A 13941-nucleotide genomic window follows, 5' to 3' on the forward strand; every position below is an offset into this window, starting at 1 on the left:
TAGAAGACACAACACCCTAAAACTCCTTTTTTATTATGAAAATTTGCAAATACACAGAGCAGTAAAGAAAGAGTTTAATGTACCATATCACCTTGCCAACAATTATCAGCACTCTGATAATTTTATTTCATCTATAGGAAATCTATTCTTGAACCATTCAAAAGCACACTGAATTGAGATACCCTTTTAAAAGTGTACTCAACATGTTGACCATGCAGAAACAGCAGGTTTCATGCAAAAACTTTATTTTTGTCTCTTACTGGTCTATTAAACACATTCAGCAGTAAAACAACCTCTGCCCTAGAGAAAAAACTCATATAATTCTCATGACTTTCTGATCACTAAGACGTTACAGAAAATCATATGATCACTTGAAATGGTAAGTCCCAGTTCAGTAATTTAAAATAACTAGTCTTAGGCAGACAACTGGGGAAATTTGAATATGGACTATGGGTTATATAACATTATTGTATCAATAGTAAATTCTTGGGTGTGACAATGCATTGTGTAGGAGAATATTTTAATTTTTAAAATAGAAAAGTTGAAGTATTTAGGAGTAAAGTGTCATTTTCAAATGGTTCAGGCCCACTCCACTGGCCAAAAAAAGTACTCTGTACATATACTTGTAGTCAAATGTTACTAACTGGTAAAAGGTATGAGATGCTTATTGGATAATTACTTCAACAGCTGTCTAAGCTTAAAATTTTTCAAAATTTAAAGACTATCCAAATAATAGTCAGAACTCCAAAGTAAACACCAAAACTTATGTTACCTTTTCAGCTAGGGCCTGGCAGAGAGCTGGCCATTGTCAGGGAGGGAAGGAACAAGATCCGTCTCTTCTCACAAGTTTCTCTTCTGCCATCTTTCAAGTTTTCTGAGCCCACCCAGATCAAAGACAGGAAGGGGAAGGAGAGGTCAGGCCTAACAGTACAGTTCTTACTTGAGTGCTACTGTACCAACAGGACCCAATGTTATATGAAGATGGCAAGTGTTTAATGCTGATTTTCCCTCTCTTGGGAAGAGTCTATGCATTCATCTACGAGTATGATCCTCCAAGTACAAGAGCCAGGGATGGTGCTCTCCCTTGGCTAACATAACGGCTCCCTCTCAGTGTCCCCTCAGTTTCTGACCTCTGGCCATACACCCAACTCCTTACTGCGAGGATCTTCCTTCCCTGGCAGTAAACTTTTTGGGAAGGATTCCTTTTCAAGTAACACCAGGGTGACAGTCATATTCTGTGATACATACCTACACTTCTGACCTGCTGGGAGAAAAGTGTGTTAGTTGCTAAGTCATATCTGACTCTGCAACCCCATGGACTGTAGCCTGCCAGGCTCTTCTGTCCATGGAATTCTCCAGCCAAATATACTGGAGTAGGTTGCCATTCCCTTCTCCAGGGATCAAACCTGGGTCTCCTGCACTGCAGGCAGACTTTTTACCATCTGATCCACCAGGAAGAAAGCAGTGCAATTATTTCTCAAACCCAGCCCAATTGCCAAAGAATCCTTATGCTTTCTCAGGCATGAGGCAAGAATCAGTCCTTTGTGACCTCAGACCATGTACTACAGTTGAACTCCTCTCACTAAGCTTCATGAAAGATTCTGATGCCTATCTTGTAAGAGGTAGGGCTAAACACACAGCATTTCAATGGCACTCTGAATTTGCCTAATGAAATCTCTCCCTCTTTTGATATCCTCTATGTAACAAAGGGATTCAAAGATCACAAAATTAGCTTGCCACAATTCTGTATATGCTATAGCACTTCCTTGGGATATAGAAGTATCTGTTGAATACTGATACGTCAACTGAAAGTTCCACTCCTTCAGGAGGCATGTCTTTTTTTATCTTTTTAGTGCCAGCGCTAGCATTCAACACATAATGGGTCCTCAAGAAAATGTTTTTTGAGGGGATGATCTCAGCAAATGACAGCAGGTATAAATAAGTGGAAGAGTACATAAAATTAAGCAATGACAGATGACTTTCACTATCTGAAGAACTATCTGAAAATAGACTGCTCAGTAAGTGAACACTGGGCTAAGCAAAGCACATTTGGTCCTCCCTAATTTATACACCTAGATATAGGCCTATGAAAACCTAAAAGGGCAATCAGACACACAAGTGTTCCTCCTCTGTTCATGATACCCATCTCCATACTTACTCATAGCATACAGAAAATACTCATGTGTTTACCATTTGTATACAGGTCACTGAGGCCTTAGTTGGTTCACCCTTGCTGACATAAATAGTAACTATCACGTTGACCAACAAAGGTAAAGTTAAAGGACTCACATAAAAGTTAAGAGAGAAAGATATGGATTATATCAGAGGATGAGTAACTGCCCATAGCAAACACCCCCAACTCCCACAGCCGCCCTTAACTCCACCCCCTCCCCGACTTTACTGAGTGAACACCATTTGGAAGAAATAATAGCCCCTCTATTTCTCTCTGTTCCCTACTCTGAAACTACAGCCATGCAAAAAGACCTCTGCGAGGCAGCACGATGCCTGCAGGGGCTTCCCCAGTGGCTCAGCAGTAAAGGATCCACCAGCAGAGCAGGAGACACAGGAGACCTGGGTTCAATCCGTGGGTGAGGAAGATGCCCTGGAGAAGGAAATGGCAACCCACTCCAGTATTCCTGCCTGGAGAATCCCGTGGACAGGAGCCTGGCTGGCTGCAGGTAGTACAGTCTTAGATACAGTCACTCAACAAGCCACACTGGAGAGCTAATAAGTTAAGGTGCCCTAAAGGCTTTCTAGTTTAGAGATTACTCAGGTACATGTTCAATAAATACTTAAAGAACACCAACTATGTGTCAGGTTCTGGGCTAGTCAGGCACTATGGGAGAATCAAAGATGAGTAAAGCATTCAATGAGCTTACAATGTAATAAGAAGGATTTGACAAATACTTAAAAGATTGTAATATCCTAGTAAGAAAAGCACCATAAAGAAATGAGAGACTCTGAAGAACGATTCAGATTTTAACAGGGAGAGGTGAAGAAGGGCTTTCAGGAAAGGAAAGAGTATTACCAAAGAAAAAGAGATAAATGTAGGAATACTGACCAAGACCCTAGAGTATTTGTTAGGTATTAAAAAGGTAGAAAATAAAGATAGAAAAAGCAGACTAAAGCCTAACTGGAGAGGGCCCTAAGTGCCAAGGTTAGATATTAAAACTCCCTTTTGTGAGTAACAAGAAAAAGAAATAAATTTAAAATAAAACAGTTTCAAGGACATGGTAGTAAAAAGGCTTTACAGGGCCTAAACAATTTTAAAAAGAACAAAGCTGGACAACTTATATCACACATACTTCAAGACAGTATGAATCAGTGTGGTGCTGACATGATACACATATAGATTAATATATAAAAGAGTCAAGGAAAAGATTCAGAAATATATGATTAGTTGATTTTCAACAAAAGCGTCAAGATAAGACAAGGGAGAAGAGATAGTTTTTTTCCATAACTGGTCCTTGGAAAACTAAATATGAAAAAGAATGGACGTTGATCCTTACCTCAAACTCTACACAAAACTTAACTCAAAAGGGGCCAGAGACTGAATGCAAAAGCTGAAACAATTATATAAAACTTTTAGAAGAAAACATACACTAAAGTCCTTATAACCTAGAGTTAATCAAAGATTTCTTAGAAAGAACCACACAAGGAAGGAAGGGAAGGAGAAAACACTGATAAAATAGATATATTCAAAAATTAAAACTTCTGTTCTTCAAAAGACACCATTAATGAAAGAAAAACGGCAATCTATAGACCAACAATTTCAAGAAAACATACAATCTAATTTTTTTAATGGACAAAAGATTTAAACAAATATTTCACAAAAGATTAAACAAATGGTGAATAAGTACATGAAAAGATCAATGTCACTGGTAAACAAACAAATGCAAATTAAAACCACAATGAGATACCATCATGCACTCCATAGAATGTCAAAATTTAACAGAATGATAGCATCAAGTGCTGGCCAGAATGTGGAGCAAGAAGAACTTTCATACATTTGGGAGAATATGGTATAATTACTTTGAAAACAGTTTGGCAGTTTCTTACGAAGTTAATCACACACTTATCATACGTCACTAAACTTCTATTCCTGAGTATCTAACCCAGAAAGGCTAAAGCATAAGACACAAAGACCTGAACATGAGCATTCATGGTAGCTTATTCCTATGTAAAACAGAAATACCCCAAATGTCCACAATCAGGTAAATGGAAAAACAAATTGTGGCACAATTATACAATGAACACAGGGAAAAGGAACCCATTACTAAGACATACAATAACACAAGAAGCTTCAAAAACATCATGCTGAAAAAACTACATAATATGTGATTGTATTTACATGAAAATCTGGAGTAGGAAAAACTAGTGACAAAATCAGATTAACAGCTGCCTGGAAATGAGCACAAGGGAGAAAGGGATAAGTGACTGCAAAGGGAGACAAGGGAACCTTCTGAGGTGATGGAAATTGTCTATACCTTGATTGTAACAGCAGTTACATAGGTGTGTATGTCTGTCACAATTCACTGAACAGTACATTTAAAATAAGTACTCTCTATTTTATATAAATTACACCCCAATACATTTGACTTAAAAAATTTAAAGGAAAAGTAATATTCAAACATTTGGAAATAGCATCCTTGCCCAAATATACCAATAAGGGCACATCAAGTTTTATTACAAGCTTAAATCCCACACAATAAATTTTTATCTTTTATTCATTCAGTAAATTATGTATTCAAGCATGAACTACATGCCAAAAATGATTCTAGGTGGGATGGTACAGCAGTAAACAAAACGAAATCCCCTGCTTCCATCAAGCTTTCATCCTAAAAGGAAAAAAACCGACCATAAAAAAGTAAAATATACAATTCGTTTGGCAAAGTGCTAACTAGAAAAATAAAGCAATTGGAAAAAGGGGGATGCATTAAATAAAATGGTCAAGGAAGTTCTCACTAGTAAAGACCCAAGAAAAGTTAGGGAATAAGCTAAGTAGTTATCTAGGGGGAAGAGCATTCCAGGAAAGGGAAGAGCAAGTGCAAAGGCCCTGAGGCCAGCTATTCCAGGAACAACAGTCAGGTGTGAATAGGGGGTTGGAAGAAAAGTTATCAACAACCTAGATAGCATATTCAAAAGCAGAGACATTACTCTGCCGACTAAGGTCCCTCTAGTCAAGGCTATGATTTTTCCTGTGGTCATGTATGGATGTGAGAGTTGGACTCTGAAGAAGGCTGAGCACCAAAGAATTGATGCTTTTGAACTGTGGTGTTGGAGAAGACTCTTGAGAGTCCCTTGTACTACAAGGAGATCCAACCAGTCCATTCTGAAGATTAGCCCTGGGATTTCTTTGGAAGGACTGATGCTAAAGCTGAAACTCCAGTACTTTGGCCACCTCATGTGAAGAGCTGACTCATTGGAAAAGACTCTGATGCTGGGAGGGATTGGGGGCAGGAGGAGAAGGGAACGACTGAGGATGAGATGGCTGGATGGCATCACGGACTCGATGAACGTGAGTCTGAGTGAACTCCAGGAGATGGTGACGGACAGGGAGGCCTGGCGTGCTGTGATTCATGGGGTCACAAAGAGTCGGACACAACTGAACGACTGAACTGAGCTGAACTGAAACACAGTCAAAAGCTGAGACTGCAGATGGAGGAAGATCAGGTAGAGCCTTATAAGCTACTAGAAAGACTTTAGTTTTTAGACTGAATAAGAAAGGAAATAAAGTTGTGACGTCAACAAAGACAACATTTGACTTAGGTTCTGTGATTCTTTTGGCTACCGACTGCACTGACACTAGACCAAAGTGCTAGGTTACATGCTGAGTTGGCGATTGTAAGAGGAAGCTAGGAGACTAGTTAGTTCGGTAGCTCAGTCATGTCCGACTCCTTGTGACCCCATGGACTGCAGCAGGCCAGGCTTCCCTGTCCATCACCATCTCTCGGAGCTTGCTCAAACTCATGTCAATCAAGTCAGTGATGCCATCCATCCTCTGTCATCCCCTTCTCCTGCTTTCAATCTTTCCCAGCATCAGAGCCTTTTCCCATGAGTCACTTCTTCGCATCAGGTGGCCAAAGTACTGGTTTTCAGCTTCAGCATCAGTCCTTCCAATGAATATTCAAGACTCATTTCCTTTAGGATGGACTGGTTGGATCTCCTTGCAGTGCAAGGGTCTCTCAAGAGTCTTCTCCAACACCACAGTTCAAAAGCATCAATTCTTCGTCACTCAGCTTTCTTTGTAGTCCAACTCACATGTGAGACCAGTTAGCAGACTATTAAAATAATCCAAGTAAGAGAAGATAATAGGCTGACCAGGTAGTAGTGGATGTGAGGAGAGGAGGTCAAATTCAGATTCTAGATGTATTCTGATGAAAAGTCAACATAAACTATAGACAGATAGGCTGTAGATATGAGAAAAAAGAGTCAGAGATGACTTCAAGGTTCGTGATCTGAGTAAGAGGGATGGGACTGTCATTAACTTAGATGAGAAAGACTGAAGATGAAACAAGTTAGAGTGAACAGATAAATTCAGGTTTTGCACATTTTAGACTTAAATATCTTTAAATATGCATATGGAGATATCATAACACAGTTAAGGGTCTGGAGTTCAGAGGAAAAAAAAAATCTAATTTTTTTTTTTCTGCAAAGTTAATCACTGGGTATCATGGGTGTGTGTGTATGTGTGTGTGTATAAAACTTTAGGAAAGAATCCATACTCGAATACATTACGGCCTTAATACTAATGGATCATGTGCTTTCTGATTTACATAAATCCATGCAAGTCTGCTAGGCACTTCACACCTTTATTTTTACTTTCACATCTGAAGTACAGCAATATGGATAGATAAGGTGTGTATTTAAGATAACAATGTGAACAGACACATTCCTGGAGCTATAGCTATTTAAAAGTGACACTAGCATCAAGATACTCATTCTTATTCTGGGAAGGCTTTAAAAAACAATCACTTGTTATGAAACTAACTGCACTGCCAAATGCTTAAGATCATACATAAAAATCTTCATCTTCTCTACATTTTACTGTTTTAAATCAAGGAAAGTAATAGACTTCGTGATTAGAAGTTTGGTTTTGATGCTTACAACCGTCTAAGTTCTAAAGTGAATAACATTTCTACACTGTATCTTATAACAGAAGATACTTTGTGTAATGTTAACAAAACACAAAATGGCATGTAAAGGAATCAAACCTCAACTGGAATTTGTTAACATGGGCAAACTGGTGATTGAAACCATTTCTTTAAAACAGTAACATTTTCAGTGTGGATGAGCATTGCTCTCTCTCAGTCATCTATTCATTTCCAATCCCTTGCCTTTGACTATTTCCTCATGCTGTATGTCCCTCTTCCCAGCTATTACCATCCTCTGCCTTCAAGGCCCAGACCAAACTCAGCCTCCTCCAAAGCGTGCCCTGAACCCCAGTGGTTTTCAGTTCCATATTCCCAGAGCATTGCCACTTATAGGTCCAGAACACCCATGTCACTCTACCATGGATTAAGTTTACCTCTACACTAAAACAGAAACCCCCCGAGGACAGAAAATCTACCTAAAATGCTTAACTGACACCCTACATATGAAATTGTAGGCACCTTACTTAAAGGTTTGTTCAACTAAATTAAAATCCTATCACAGTAAGAAAACGATCAAATACACTGAACTCAGTGAGATATATGCTCTAATTTCATCACTTCAAATATGTGCTTTTGGGGCTCACTTCCCCATCTCTCTGACAGAATGTGATCCACTGGAGAAGGGAAAGGCAAACCACTTCAGTATTCTTGCCTTGAGAACCCTATGAACAGTATGAAAAGGCAAAATGATAGGATACTGAAAGAGGAACTCCCCAGGTCCGTAGGTTCCCAATATGCTACTGGAGATCAGTGGAGAAATAATTCCAGAAAGAATGAAGGGATGGAGCCAAAGCAAAAACAATACCTAGCTGTGGATGTGACTGGTGATAGAAGTAGGTCTGATGCTGTAAAGAGCAATATTGCATAGGAACCTGGAATGTCAGGTCCATGAATCAAGGCAAATTGGAAGTGGTCAAACAGGAGATGGCAAGAGTGAACGTTGAAATTCTAGGAATCAGCGAACTAAAATGGACTGGAATGGGTGAATTTAACTCAGATGACCATTATATCTACTACTGCGGGCAGGAATCCCTCAGAAGAAATGGAGTAGCCATCATGGTCAACAAGAGTCCAAAATGCAGTACTTGGATGCAATCTCAAAAACGACAGAATGATATCTGTTCGTTTCCAAGGCAAACCATTCAATATCACAGTTATCCAAGTCTATGCCCCAACCAGTAACGCTGAAGAAACTGAAGTTGAACGGTTCTATGAAGACCTACAAGGCCTTTTAGAACTACAACCCCAAAAAGATGTCCTTTTCATTATAGGGGACTGGAATGCAAAAGCAGGAAGTCAAGAAACACCTGGAGTAACAGGCAAATTTGGCCTTGGAATACGGAATGAAGCAGGGCAAAGACTAACAGAGTTTTGCCAAGAAAATGGACTGCTCATAGCAAACACCCTCTTCCAACAGCACAAGAGAAGACTCTACACATGGACATCACCAGATGGTCAACACCAAAATCAGATTGATTATATTCTTTGCAGCCAAAGATGGAGAAGCTCTATACAGTCAACAAAAACAAGACCAGGAGCTGACCGTGGCTCAGATCATGAACTCCTTATTGCCAAATTCAGACTTAAATTGAAGAAAGTAGGGAAAACCACTAGACCATTCAGGTATGACATAAACCAAATCCCTCATGATTATAGAGTGGAAGTGAGAAACAGATTTAAGGGACTAGATCTGAAGCATAGAGGGCCTGATGAACTATGCACGGAGGTTCGTGACACTGTACAGGAGACAGGGATCAAGACCATCCCCATGGAAAAGATGCAAAAAAGCAAAGTGGCTGTCTGGGGAGGCCTTACAAATAGCTGTGAAAAGAAGAGAAGCGAAAAGGAAAGATACAAGCATCTGAATGCAGAGTTCCAAATAATAGCAAGAAGAGATAAACCCTTCCTCAGCGATCAATGCAAAGAAAAAGAGGAAAACAACAGAATGGGAAAGACATGAGAAACTCTGGGCTGGAAGAAGCACAAGCTGGAATCAAGATTGCCGGGAGAAATATCAATAACCTCAGATATGCAAATGACACCACCCTTATGGCAGAAAGTGAAGAGGAGCTAAAAAGCCTCTTGATGAAAGTGAAAGAGGAGAGCGAAAAAGTTGGCTTAAAGCTCAACATTCAGAAAACGAAGATCATGGCATCTGGTCCCATCACTTCATGGGAAATAGATGGGGAAACAGTGGAAACAGTGTCAGACTTTATTTGGGGGGGCTCCAAAATCACTGCAGATGGTGATTGCAGCCATGAAATTAAAAGATGCTTACTCCTTGGAAGAAAAGTTATGACCAACCTAGATAGTATATTCAAAAGCAGAGACATTACTTTGCCAACTAAGGTCCGTCTAGTCAAGGCTATGGTTTTTCCAGTGGTCATGTATGGATGTGAGAGTTGGACTGTGAAGAAGGCTGAGCGACAAAGAATTGATGCTTTTGAACTGCGGTGTTGGAGAAGACTCTTGAGAGTCCCTAGGACTGCAAGGAGATCGAAACAGTCCATTATGAAGATCAGCCCTGGGATTTCTTTGGAAGGAATGATGCTAAAGCTGAAACCCCAGTACTTTGGCCACCTCATGCGAAGAGTTGACTCAGTGGAAAAGACTCTGATGCTGGGAGGGACTGGGGGCACAAGGAGAAGGGGACGACCGAGGATGAGATGGCTGGATGGCATCATGGACTCGATGGACATGAGTCTGAGTGAACTCCGGGAGTTGGTGATGAACAGGGAAGCCTGGCGTGTGGCGATTCATGGGGTTGCAAAGAGTAGGACACGACTGAACTGAACTGAACTGAACTGAGAGATCTCAAGAAAATTAGAGATACCAAGGGAACATTTCATGCAAAGATGGGCTCAATAAAGGACAGAAATGGTATGGACCTAACAGAAGCAGAAGATATTAAGAAGAGGTGGCAACAATACACGGAAGAACTGTACAAAAAAGACCTTCACAACCCAGATAATCACGATGGTACAATCACTCACCTAGAGCCAGACATCCTGGAATGTGAAGTCAAGTGGGCCTTAGAATGCATCACTACGTACAAAGCTAGTGGAGGTGATGGAATTCCAGTTGAGCTATTTCAAATCCTAAAATATGATGCTGTGAAAGTGCTGCATTCAATATGCCAGCAAATTTGGAAAACTCAGCAGTGGCCACAGGACTGGAAAAGGTCAGTTTTCATTCCAATCCCAAAGAAAGGCAATGCCAACGAATGCTCAAACTTCCACACAACTGCACTCATCTCACACGCTAGTAAAGTAATGCTCAAAATTCTCCAAGCCAGGCTTCAGCAGTACGTGAACTGTGAACTTCCAGATGTTCAAGCTGGTTTTAGAAAAGGCAGAGGAACCAGAGATCAAATTGCCTACATCCACTGGATCACTGAAAAAGCAAGAGAGTTCCAGAAAAACATCTATTTCCGCTTTATTGACTATGCCAAAGCCTTTGACTGTGTGGATCACAATAAACTGTGGACAATTCTGAAAGAGATGGGAATACAAGACCACCTGACCTGCCTCTTGAGAAATCTGTATGCAGGTCAGGAAGCAACAGTTAGAACTGGACATGGAACAACAGACTGGTTCCAAATAGGAAAAGGAGTACGTCAAGGCTGTATATTGTCACCCTGCTTATTTAACTTATATGCAGAGTACATCATGAGAAACCCTGGGCTGGAAGAAGCACAAGGTGGAATCAGGATTGCCGGGAGAAATATCAATAACCTCAGATATGTGGATGACACCACCCTTATGGCAGAAAGTGAAGAAAAACTAAAAAGCCTCTTGATGAAAGTGAAAGAGGAGAGTGAAAAAGTTGGCTTAAAGCTCAACATTCAGAAAACGAAGATCATGGCATCCGGTCCTATCACTTCATGGGAAATAGACGGGGAAACAGTGGAAACAGTGTCAGACTTTATTTGGGGGGGGGCTCCAAAATCACTGCAGATGGTGACTGCAGCCATGAAATTAAAAGACGCTTACTCCTTGGAAGAAAAGTTATGACCAACCTAGATAGCATATTCAAAAGCAGAGACTTTGTCAATAAAGGTCCGTCTAGCAAAGGCTATGGTTTTTCCAGTGGTCATGTATGGATGTGAGAGTTGGACTGTGAAGAAAGCTGAGCACCGAAGAATTGATGCTTTTCAACTGTGCTGTTGGAGAAGACTCTTGAGAGTCCCCTGGATTGCAAGGAGATCCCACCAGTCCATTCTGAAGATCAGCCCTGGGATTTCTTTGGAAGGAATGATGCTAAAGCTGAAACGCCAGTACTTTGGCCACCTGATGCGAAGAGTTGACTCAGTGCAAAAGACTCTGATGCTGGGAGGGATTGGGGGCAGGAGAAGAATGGGATGACAGAGGATGAGATGGCTGGATGGCATCACTGACTCGATGGACTGAATCTGAGTGAACTCCGGGAGTTGGTGATGGACAGGGAGGCCTGGCGTGCTGCGATTCACGGGATTGCGAAGAGTTGGACACGACTGAGCAACTGAACTGAAGTCAACTCCCCATCTCTCTGTAACATTCCAGATAAAACGACTGCTTCTCAGTCAAATATTGCAAAACACAATCTAGTCAAATGTATACCTTCAATTTCATATCTTACTCAGAGAATCCATATACTAACCTCAGCCAAGACAGGCAAGAAGAACATAACCAGTTTCTTTCAAAATCCTTACTGGTTCTTTCACTTTTCTCCACTTCCTTTTTCACTTCCTGGTTCTGTCAGATCAGGAGAGGAGAGGGACAAGTGTCCCACATGCCTACTTTAATGGGGGCTTACTTGATTGCCATGAAGTAAGATCATCTGCTATCCTTATGTAATTATGACAGCTATCTCCTCTCATTCTCAAGGCCCAGCTTGGACAGCACGTTTCAGGTCTTCACAGAAGGGGGGCTTTAAATTTCAAGAAGCCTCCCACCCTGAATAGTTCCCTGGTGTGGGGGATGCACTCTAAGGCTGGCCTCTTACCATCCTACCCAAAGTCCCCTTATAGGGCAAGCGGTCCGCCTTCCCAGGAGCCATCAAGATTACCTCAAGCCTGGTTACTTCCCATGGCACCCAAAAAAACTTATGCCTGCTCACCACATTAGATGCAAACATCAATTCTTCCCACTACTGCCCTCTCAAACTCAACATGTCAACTAACTAGCTCCACTTACTCTCCTTCCCTCCAGAAATGAGTCAGTTAAGGAAGGGCCCCAAACTCTAGGAAACATATGCCATGATCTCTCAAGAGTCTATGGAAGGTGCTACTGCAGTATCAATAAACAAGATTCTGAAGCTGATTAAACACCCAGACAAGAAATTAAATACCCGTCTACCTTTCTGGAAGATATACCCAAATCCTGGGCTGGAAATAAAAGGCCCTTTGAGAAAGAAACAGGGAAATGTCACACAACCAACTCTCCACTAGATTAACAATTCTTCCCTTGAATGACACTTTGTGGGGGAGGACTGTGCTGGGCCTTTGTGGCTGGCTATGGGCTTTCTCTAGTTGCTGCGAGCAGGGACAGGGCCACTCTCTAGTTGCAGGCTTCGCAGTGTGCAGGCTTTTCATTGGAGTGGCTTGTTACCCAGCACAGGCTCTAAAGCGTGTGGGCTTCAGTAGTTGTGGCCCATATGCTTAGCTGCTGCGTGTCATGCAGGATGTTCCCAGACCAGGGACATAACCAGTGTCCTCTACATTGCAAGGCAGACTCTTAACCAATAGACTACAAGGGAAGCCCTTGAATGACATCTTTAAAACCCCTTTTCTAATTCCACTTATGTTATGAGGAGTGGATGCCACAATCATATTCGTTTACTAAGCCCCACATTACTCTTTAGAATATAAGGATGCTTCAGTTCAGTTCAGTTACTCAGTCGTATCCAGCTGTTTGCGACCCCATGGACTGTAACACGCCAGGGCTCCCTGTCCATCATCAACTCCCGCAGTTTACTCAAACTCAAGTCCATCGAGTCGGTAATGCCATCCAGCCATCTCATCCTCTGTCGTCCCCTTCTCCTCCTGCCTTCAATCTTTCTCAGCATCAGGGTTTTTGCCAATGAGTCAGTTCTCCGCATCAGGTGGCCAAAGTATTGGAGTTTCAGCTTCACCATCAGTCCTTCCAACGAATATTCAGGACTCATTTCTTTTTGGGTGGACTGGCTGGATCTCTTGCTGTCCAAGGGACTCTCAAGAGTCTTCTCCAACACCACAGTTGAAAAGCATCAATTCTTCAGTGCTCAGTTTTCTTCAGAGTCCAACTCTCATATCCATACATGACTACTGGAAAAACCATAGCCTTGACTAGATGGACCTTTGTTGGCAAAGTCATGTCTCTGCTTTTTAATATACTATCTAGGTTGGTCATAACTTTTCTTCCAAGGAGTAAGTGTCTTTTAATTTCATGGCTGCAGTCACCATCTGCAGTGATTTTGGAGTCCCCAAAAATAAAATCTGACACTGTTTCCACTGTTTCCCCATCTATTTGCCATGAAGTGATAGGACTGGATGTCATGATCTTAGTTTTCTGAATGTTGAGTTTTAAGGCAACTTTTTCACTCTCCTCTTTCATCAAGAGGCTCTTTAGCTCTTCTGTGCTTTCTGCCATAAGGGTGGTATCATCTGAATATCTAGGGTTACTGATATTTCTCCCAGCTATCTTGATTCCAGCTTGTGCTTCATCCAGTCCAGCATTTCTCATGATGTACTCTGCATATAAGTTAAATAAGGAGGGTGACAATATACAGCCTTGATGTACTCCTTTCTCGATTTGGAACCCATCTGTTG

Source organism: Oryx dammah, unplaced genomic scaffold (assembly GCF_014754425.2).
Source record: "Oryx dammah isolate SB20612 unplaced genomic scaffold, SCBI_Odam_1.1 HiC_scaffold_27, whole genome shotgun sequence".
In the NCBI taxonomy this organism is placed as follows: Eukaryota; Metazoa; Chordata; class Mammalia; order Artiodactyla; family Bovidae; genus Oryx; species Oryx dammah.